At 51.4% G+C, this 6,640-nt stretch overlaps 1 non-coding gene across 1 annotated transcript; it reads right to left on the reverse strand.

Moving 5' to 3' along the window:
* Positions 1 to 3,939: 3,939 nt before the first annotated feature.
* On the reverse strand, positions 3,940 to 4,013 carry Trnan-guu. The gene has a single exon. It is a non-coding gene; the product is annotated as a tRNA-Asn (tRNA).
* Between the last annotated feature and the right edge of the window lie 2,627 nt (positions 4,014 to 6,640).

Consider the following 6,640-nt stretch of genomic DNA (forward strand, 5'->3'; position numbering starts at 1 on the left):
GCTGTTGGGGGCAGTTGTTGGGGGGCAGCGGTCAGTGGGTGGAGCAGCCCCTGAGGCGGGGAAGCAGCCGTGTGAGGAGAAGCGGCCGGCTGGGGGGGGGTCAGCCTTCTGGGGTCTGGCCGTCTGGGTTCAGCCGTCTGGGGTCCGGCCATCTGGGGGGTTCAGCCGTCTGGGGTCCGGCCATCTGGGGGGGTCAGCCATCTGGGGTCTGGCTGTCTGAGGGGGTTCAGCCGTCTGGGGTCAGCCGTCTGGGGTCCGGTCGTCTGGGGTCGGCTGTCTGGGGTCGGCTGTCTGGAGTCCAGCCGTCTGGGGGGGCCGTCTGGGGAACCCCTGGACTACAGGTCCCTCCGTCCTTCGTTCCTCCCTGGTCTCGACCCCGCGGTGGGAACTAACTTCTCCCTGGAACATGACATTGGGCCCAGGGGCACAGCGCTGGCCGACTGTCCTCTGACCCCACGGTGTGGACACCGGGAACCGACGCCACCACGTGTAACATGATGACCCCCGATGCCAACCTCAGCCTCTGGGGTGCCTAAGGGTTGAGGATCAGGGTTCAAAGCCAGCCCAGGAGGACAAAATTGAGCAGCTCTTTTCTCCAATTAAGCATCAAAAAGCCAGAAATCAAGTTTTAGAGCTCCAACTTTGAGAAGAAAAAGCTAAGACTGTTCCCAAACCCCAAGTTCAAGCCCCCATTACCCATATAAAACTAATTAGTGCTGGGAATGTGGCTCCTCATAGTGTGCCTAGCATGCATGACCCTGGGTTTAATTCCTCAGTACCACACACACAGAGCTGGAAGTGCGGCTGTGGTTCAAGTAGAACAGCACTAGCCTTGAGCAAAAGAAGCTCAGGGACGATGCCCAGCCCAGAGTTCAAGCCCCAGGTCTGACAAAAAACAAAAAACAAAAAACTAAAATGGAGCATAGATTTCTTTGGAAAAGAAAAACAATCAAGGGAAAATCTACAGAACTGGGAAATTGGGCAAATGAAAAAATAGTTCAAGCCCCAATACTGGCATACATACACAAAATAGTCAAATTATATATTTTGATAATAGTTTAAAATAATATGTAATTATGTTAATGTAATTACAATATAATATGTAATACAGGGCTGGGAAGGTGGCTCAGTGGTAGAGCGCTCACCTTGCAAGCATGAGGCCCTGGGTTCGATTCCTCAGCACCACATAAGCAAAAAGAAAAAAGCCAGAAGTGGCACTGTGGCTCAAGTGGTAGAGCACTAGCCTTGAGCTGAAGAGCTGAGGGACAGAGTTCAGGCCCCACGACCGACAAAAAAAAAAATATATATATATATATATATATATATGTAATACATTATGTAGTATAACACATTTTATATATTCATAATTTCATTTCATCAAAATTATGGTACAAGTATATTAGCACATTATTTGAATTCTTCAGGCCAGGTGCCAGTAGTTCACACCTGTAATCCTAGCCACCCAGGAGGTTGAGATTTGAGGATCATGCTTTATAGCTAGCCCAAGCAGGAAAGTCCATAGGAGTCTTACGTCTAAAGCCAGCAAAAAGCCAGAAGTGGAGCTGTGGCTCAAGTGGTAGAGTACTAGCCTTGAACAAAAATAAGCTCAGGGACAATGGCCAGGCCCTGAGTTCAAGCCCCAGGACCAGCACAAACAAAAGAAAATTAATTCTCCAGAGAAATAGAATTCATAAATAGATATGAGGGGGCTGGTAAATCCAAAATCTGCACTGTGGGCCAGCAAACTCCTGCCTAGAAAGAGATTACATTGTTTTATTTCTCCTTGATGCCAGTACTGGCACTGAACTCAGGACCTTTCACTGTCCTTTGGCTTTTTTCCACTCAACACTGAGGTTCTACCATTTCATACCTCACTCCTGGCTCTTTGCTGGTTAATTGCCTGGACTTTTCTGCCCAGGTTGGCTTTAAACCGTAATCCTCAGATCTCAGCCTCCCAAATAGGATTACAGGAAGGAGCCTATAGTACCCAGCTCAGGCTTAATTTAATTTGTGGGAGGTTTTTTTGTTTTTTTGTCGGTCATGGGGCTTGAACTCTGGGCCTGGGCGCTGTCCCTCAGCTCTTCAGTGCAAGGCTAGCGCTCTACCACTTGAGCTTCAGCACCACTTCTGGGGTTTTTTTTGGTGGTTTATCGGAAAGAAGGGTTTCACAGACTTTCCTGCTGGAGCTGGATTTGAACCGAGATCCTCAGATCTAAGTCTCCTGAGTAGCTAGGATTACAGGCGTGAGCCACCAGCGCCCGGCTAAATTTTCTATTTTTCAAGAGAGATAAATATATTCATCTGCTAATGAGCTGACCAGAAGCTAAAGAAGCTTCCAGATAACTTTGGGGCCTATTCCTGAGACTTTTTTGTTGCTGTTGTTGGTCATGGGGCTTGAACTCTGGGTTTGGGCACCGTCCCTGTGCTTCTCTAGCTCAAGGCCAGTGCTCTACCGCTTGAGCCACAGTATCACTTCGAGTTTTCTAGTGGTTTATTGGAGAAGAGAGTCTCATGGACTTTCCTGCCTGGGCTGGCTTTGAACCGTGGTGGTCAGATCTCAGCCTGAGTAGCTGATTACATGTGTGAGCCACCAGCGCCAGGCTTCCCTGAGACTTCTGAAAGCCAAGCCTGTGAAGGATTAGTTGATATTTTGAGGAGCTCTCTTGTTTTTTTTGTCCTCACTTTGCACTGTACCACTTGGCCCATGTTTTTGTCCTTGCTCTGGTTTTGAGGTAAGATCTTGTTTTTTTGTCTAGGCAGGTCTAGACTTCCCTGTTTTGAAGTCTGTAGCTGGGGTGACAGACTTGTACCACCACACTCCATTTTTACTGTTGAATGAGATCTCTTGAGTTTCCCTCCCCCAAGCTCAATCAGAACAGGGTCCTACCTCCCAATCTCTGCCCCTTGAGTATTGAGGATTACAGGTGTGAGACCCCATCCCTCCACAACTTCAATTATAAAGGTGATGTACAGAGATTTTCTTTTTAAGATGGCAAAATCCTGGCCTAGTGGCCCATACTTGTATTCCGAGCACTTAGAAGACAGAAACAGAAGGATCACAGGGTTAAAGGTCAACCTGAGATACACAGCAAGCTCCTGGCTGGCTTGTAGTCTAACACATGTTACAGCGCTGTGAGATCCTCTCTCAAAAACACAAGAAATCAAAACAAAACAAAAACCTTAAAAAAAAAGAATTCAAGGAGATTTAATTCAAAGAGGACCACAGCAGTAGCTGCAAGTGGGGAAGAGAGATTGACTTAAGGCCACCAATTTCTATTTCCCGGGATGTAGTTTTCTTTAGCTGTTTACCCCCTTCAGCTCACAAGCCATCATGTCATAGCAAGCACCACATATCAGCATGGGCTCATGCAAGTCCACAAAAGCAGCGGGCTTAGCCAGTGTTGTTAGTTTCCCCAGATAGTTTGGAGAATTAAATTATTCCTCTGGGGGAAAAGGAAAAGACTCACTGCTTAAAGTCTCAATCTTTGCTTTTCCAGTCAAGGCTGGTGCTGGCACACTCCACTTGGGGCTTTGGGGCGATGAATTGGAGGTGAGCCTCGTGGACTCTTCTGCTCGGCCGGCCTCGAACCGCGATCCTCAGATCTCAGCCTCGGGCAGCCAGGACGACAGGCGTGAGCCACCGGCGCCCACCTGGGGTTCGTGGGATTTTCAGGGGTGGACAGATGCCATTGAAAATGTGATCATCTTTTTTCCGTATCAGTTCGCTGTCACCAGCAAGGTGGTGCGCAGAGGATCTCCAAGCCGCGCGTCGCCCCTGCTCCCAGTATTTTTCTCTTTATATGCATTTTGGTACAACCTGAATTTTTCGTCCAAAATCTCCAGCCTCCATTTAAAACTGGCGAGAGTCAATGCAGCAGTGCCAAACACGAGTTGACGAGCCAGGACAAAGAGCCCCAGTCCAGTAAAACACAGGGCCCCCGTCCCTGGGTGGGCTCGAACCACCAACCTTTCGGTTAACAGCCGAACGCGCTAACCGATTGCGCCACAGAGACGCGGCTGCTGCGCCTCGCTTCGGCTCGGAGCCTCACCGAGGGCTCGGCCCCGTCCTCTGGGCCGCGCGGGTGGGCGAGGCTCCGTCCAGCCCCTGAGCTGCCTAGCCCGACCGCACGACACTGGGCACGCGCGGAGGTGAGACGCGGCGGGGACAGTCCGCCGGGGGACTCGCGCGGCGGACACACGCATCCACGGTTTCTCCGCCTCTCCAAGCGGGGCGATCGCCCCGCGGCCCCACGCGTGCTTTCCACCGCGGCCCGCGGCCCGGGCGCGCTCTCCACCCTGCCCCGCCGCGGCGCGGAGCCGCGCCGGGCTGCTGGTCCGCACTTGGAAAACAACGAGCCCACGGCTCACGCCTGCCATCCCAGCCACTCAGGAGGCCGAGATCCGAGGGTCGCGGTTCAAAGCCATCCCGGGCAGAAAAGTCCGTGAGACTCTTATCTCCAATAAACCACTAGAAAACTGGAAGTGGCGCTGTACTCAAGTGGTAGAGCACTCGTCTGGAGCTGAAGAGCTGAGGGACAGGAAAGAACGGGAGGAAGGGGAAGGGCCGCCAGCCCCAGCCGGCTGACTTCCCAATGCAGTCTGGGCAGCCAAGCAGTCGAGAGCCCAGATGCGGACCCCGCCTTCGGCTGCAGGGAGGGATCCTAATTATCCCCCGGCCTCCCGCCCCGGGTTCTGTGCGCACCTCGGACGCAGCCCTAGACCTGGCCGGGTGACGCTGGGGGTGGGGGATGAGCTAGGGATGCGATGCCACCTTCTATGAGGTCACAGAGACGCGTTAGGTAGCGTCCTCAGGGCAGCTCCGTCTGAATCCGAGGCGTCATGGGCTCCTCCCGTGCAATCTTAGGACCGAGATTCTAAGTATCAGAAGTAAAAATTTCTCAGAGACCCTGCCTCAAGTTAACCTGTATAGAAAGCCTGACTGGATGCACCCTGGCCGAAAGGGAAGGCCTAGCGCAGGACACAGGGACCGGGTTCCAGCCCTAGTACAGAAAAAACACGAGTCCAAAACACCGTGTCGCCGGAACGCTCTGTAAAGAAGCTGAAACATTCTCTGCTAAGGGAAGGACATTCACCCTGTCCAACGAATATCAGTTATTAGAACTTGACAACTAAAAAGAAAAGTGCAGGCGACTAGTGCGCTTTAAAACTTTCTTGTCGCACCTAAACACTCTAGATAAACACGCGAACAAGCCTGATATTCAACAGTACTGCAGGGGGAGAGCGCGCACGCAGTCCCCCACTACCACAAATTACACAGTCGAGTTTCTCCTATGTGAAGAAATCGCAGGAGTCAGCGCGCCCCAAGTGCAATGGACGCGCCTCACCCTGGGAAAACCACCTGCGTGATCATGGTGTTTCCCCTGCCAGGTAAGTATGAGAAGTTGCTCACCCACTCCGTCTAAACCTCCCACGCTTTGCACTGTATACACATGGTCATCAGCCTTCGTCTCCATTCTCATGTCTTCCCAGCCTTTCTGAGCAGCTGCCACCCTCCGCTCCCCTCCACGCTCTTGTGTGCTCTCCTACCACACTGGGAATCCACGAGTGGGTGTGATGGGGGCCTGACCAGTAGCCCCCACTGGATCTCCTCATCTGCATAAGGAACGCCCTCGTTGTGACGTCACAAAGGCGATGCCTTTCCCTCCAGCTGACGTCCGGTCTGAAGTGTGGGTAGCCTCCGCCTCCAACCCTTTGGATCCAGTCTAAACCTCTCCTTTCCGAGCTTTGGGATTACAGACAGGCATGCTAGGCTACATCTGGGTTAAACTCTTCAACAGAGTGTTCATTGTTACGCTTCCTGTGAGTCATGAATTTACCTTTATCTAAAATGAATTTAACATTGCTTCCTAGAAGAAAGAGCTTTTATTTTTTTTCCAGATCTATTTGTGCTGGTTCTCGGCTCCTTCAGATTTCCTGTCTGTCCTTCAGCTGTATGCCTAAGGCGTCGGGCACATCCCCTCATTGAGCTCAGGATTCCAGGTCCGGCTCTAAATGAAACATTTTAGGGCCAGAGGAGAGGAGATCAACAAATATTTAAAAGCCCTCAGATCCCTGCCTTCTTCAGTTGGTGTGTGTGTGTGAATGGGGTGAAGGCCGGTGACCATGTGTGTACAGTGCAAAGCGTGGGGGGTTTTAGACAGAGTTAGTGATCAGCTTCTCATACTTACCTGGCAAGGGAAACACCATGATCATGAAGGTGGTCTTCCCAGGATGAGGTGTATCCATTGCACTTGGGGGATGCTGACATCTTCTGACCCTGTTTGAACTTAGGGTCCTAGACCCTGCCCCTGAGCTTTTTCTCCTCCTCCTCCTCTTCCTCCTCCTCCTCCTCCTCTTCCTTCTCCTCCGGAGCATATCTAGTCATTCCCATTCATAATCCTAGCAACTCCGAGGCTAAGATCCAGAAGATGATCATTCAACCCTGGGCAGAAAAATCCATGGGATACCATCTCCACAATAACTGGTAAAAAGCTGGGCTAGAGGGCTGGGAAATTGGCTCAGTGGTAGAGCACTTGCCTTGCATGCATGAGGCCCTGGGTTCAATTCCTCAGCACCACATAAGCAAAAGAAAAAAGCCGGAAGTGCACTGTGGCTCAAGTGGTAGAGCGCTAGCCTTGAG

This window comes from Dipodomys ordii, unplaced genomic scaffold, assembly GCF_000151885.1.
Source record: "Dipodomys ordii isolate 6190 unplaced genomic scaffold, Dord_2.0 Scaffold39, whole genome shotgun sequence".
NCBI lineage: Eukaryota > Metazoa > Chordata > Mammalia > Rodentia > Heteromyidae > Dipodomys > Dipodomys ordii.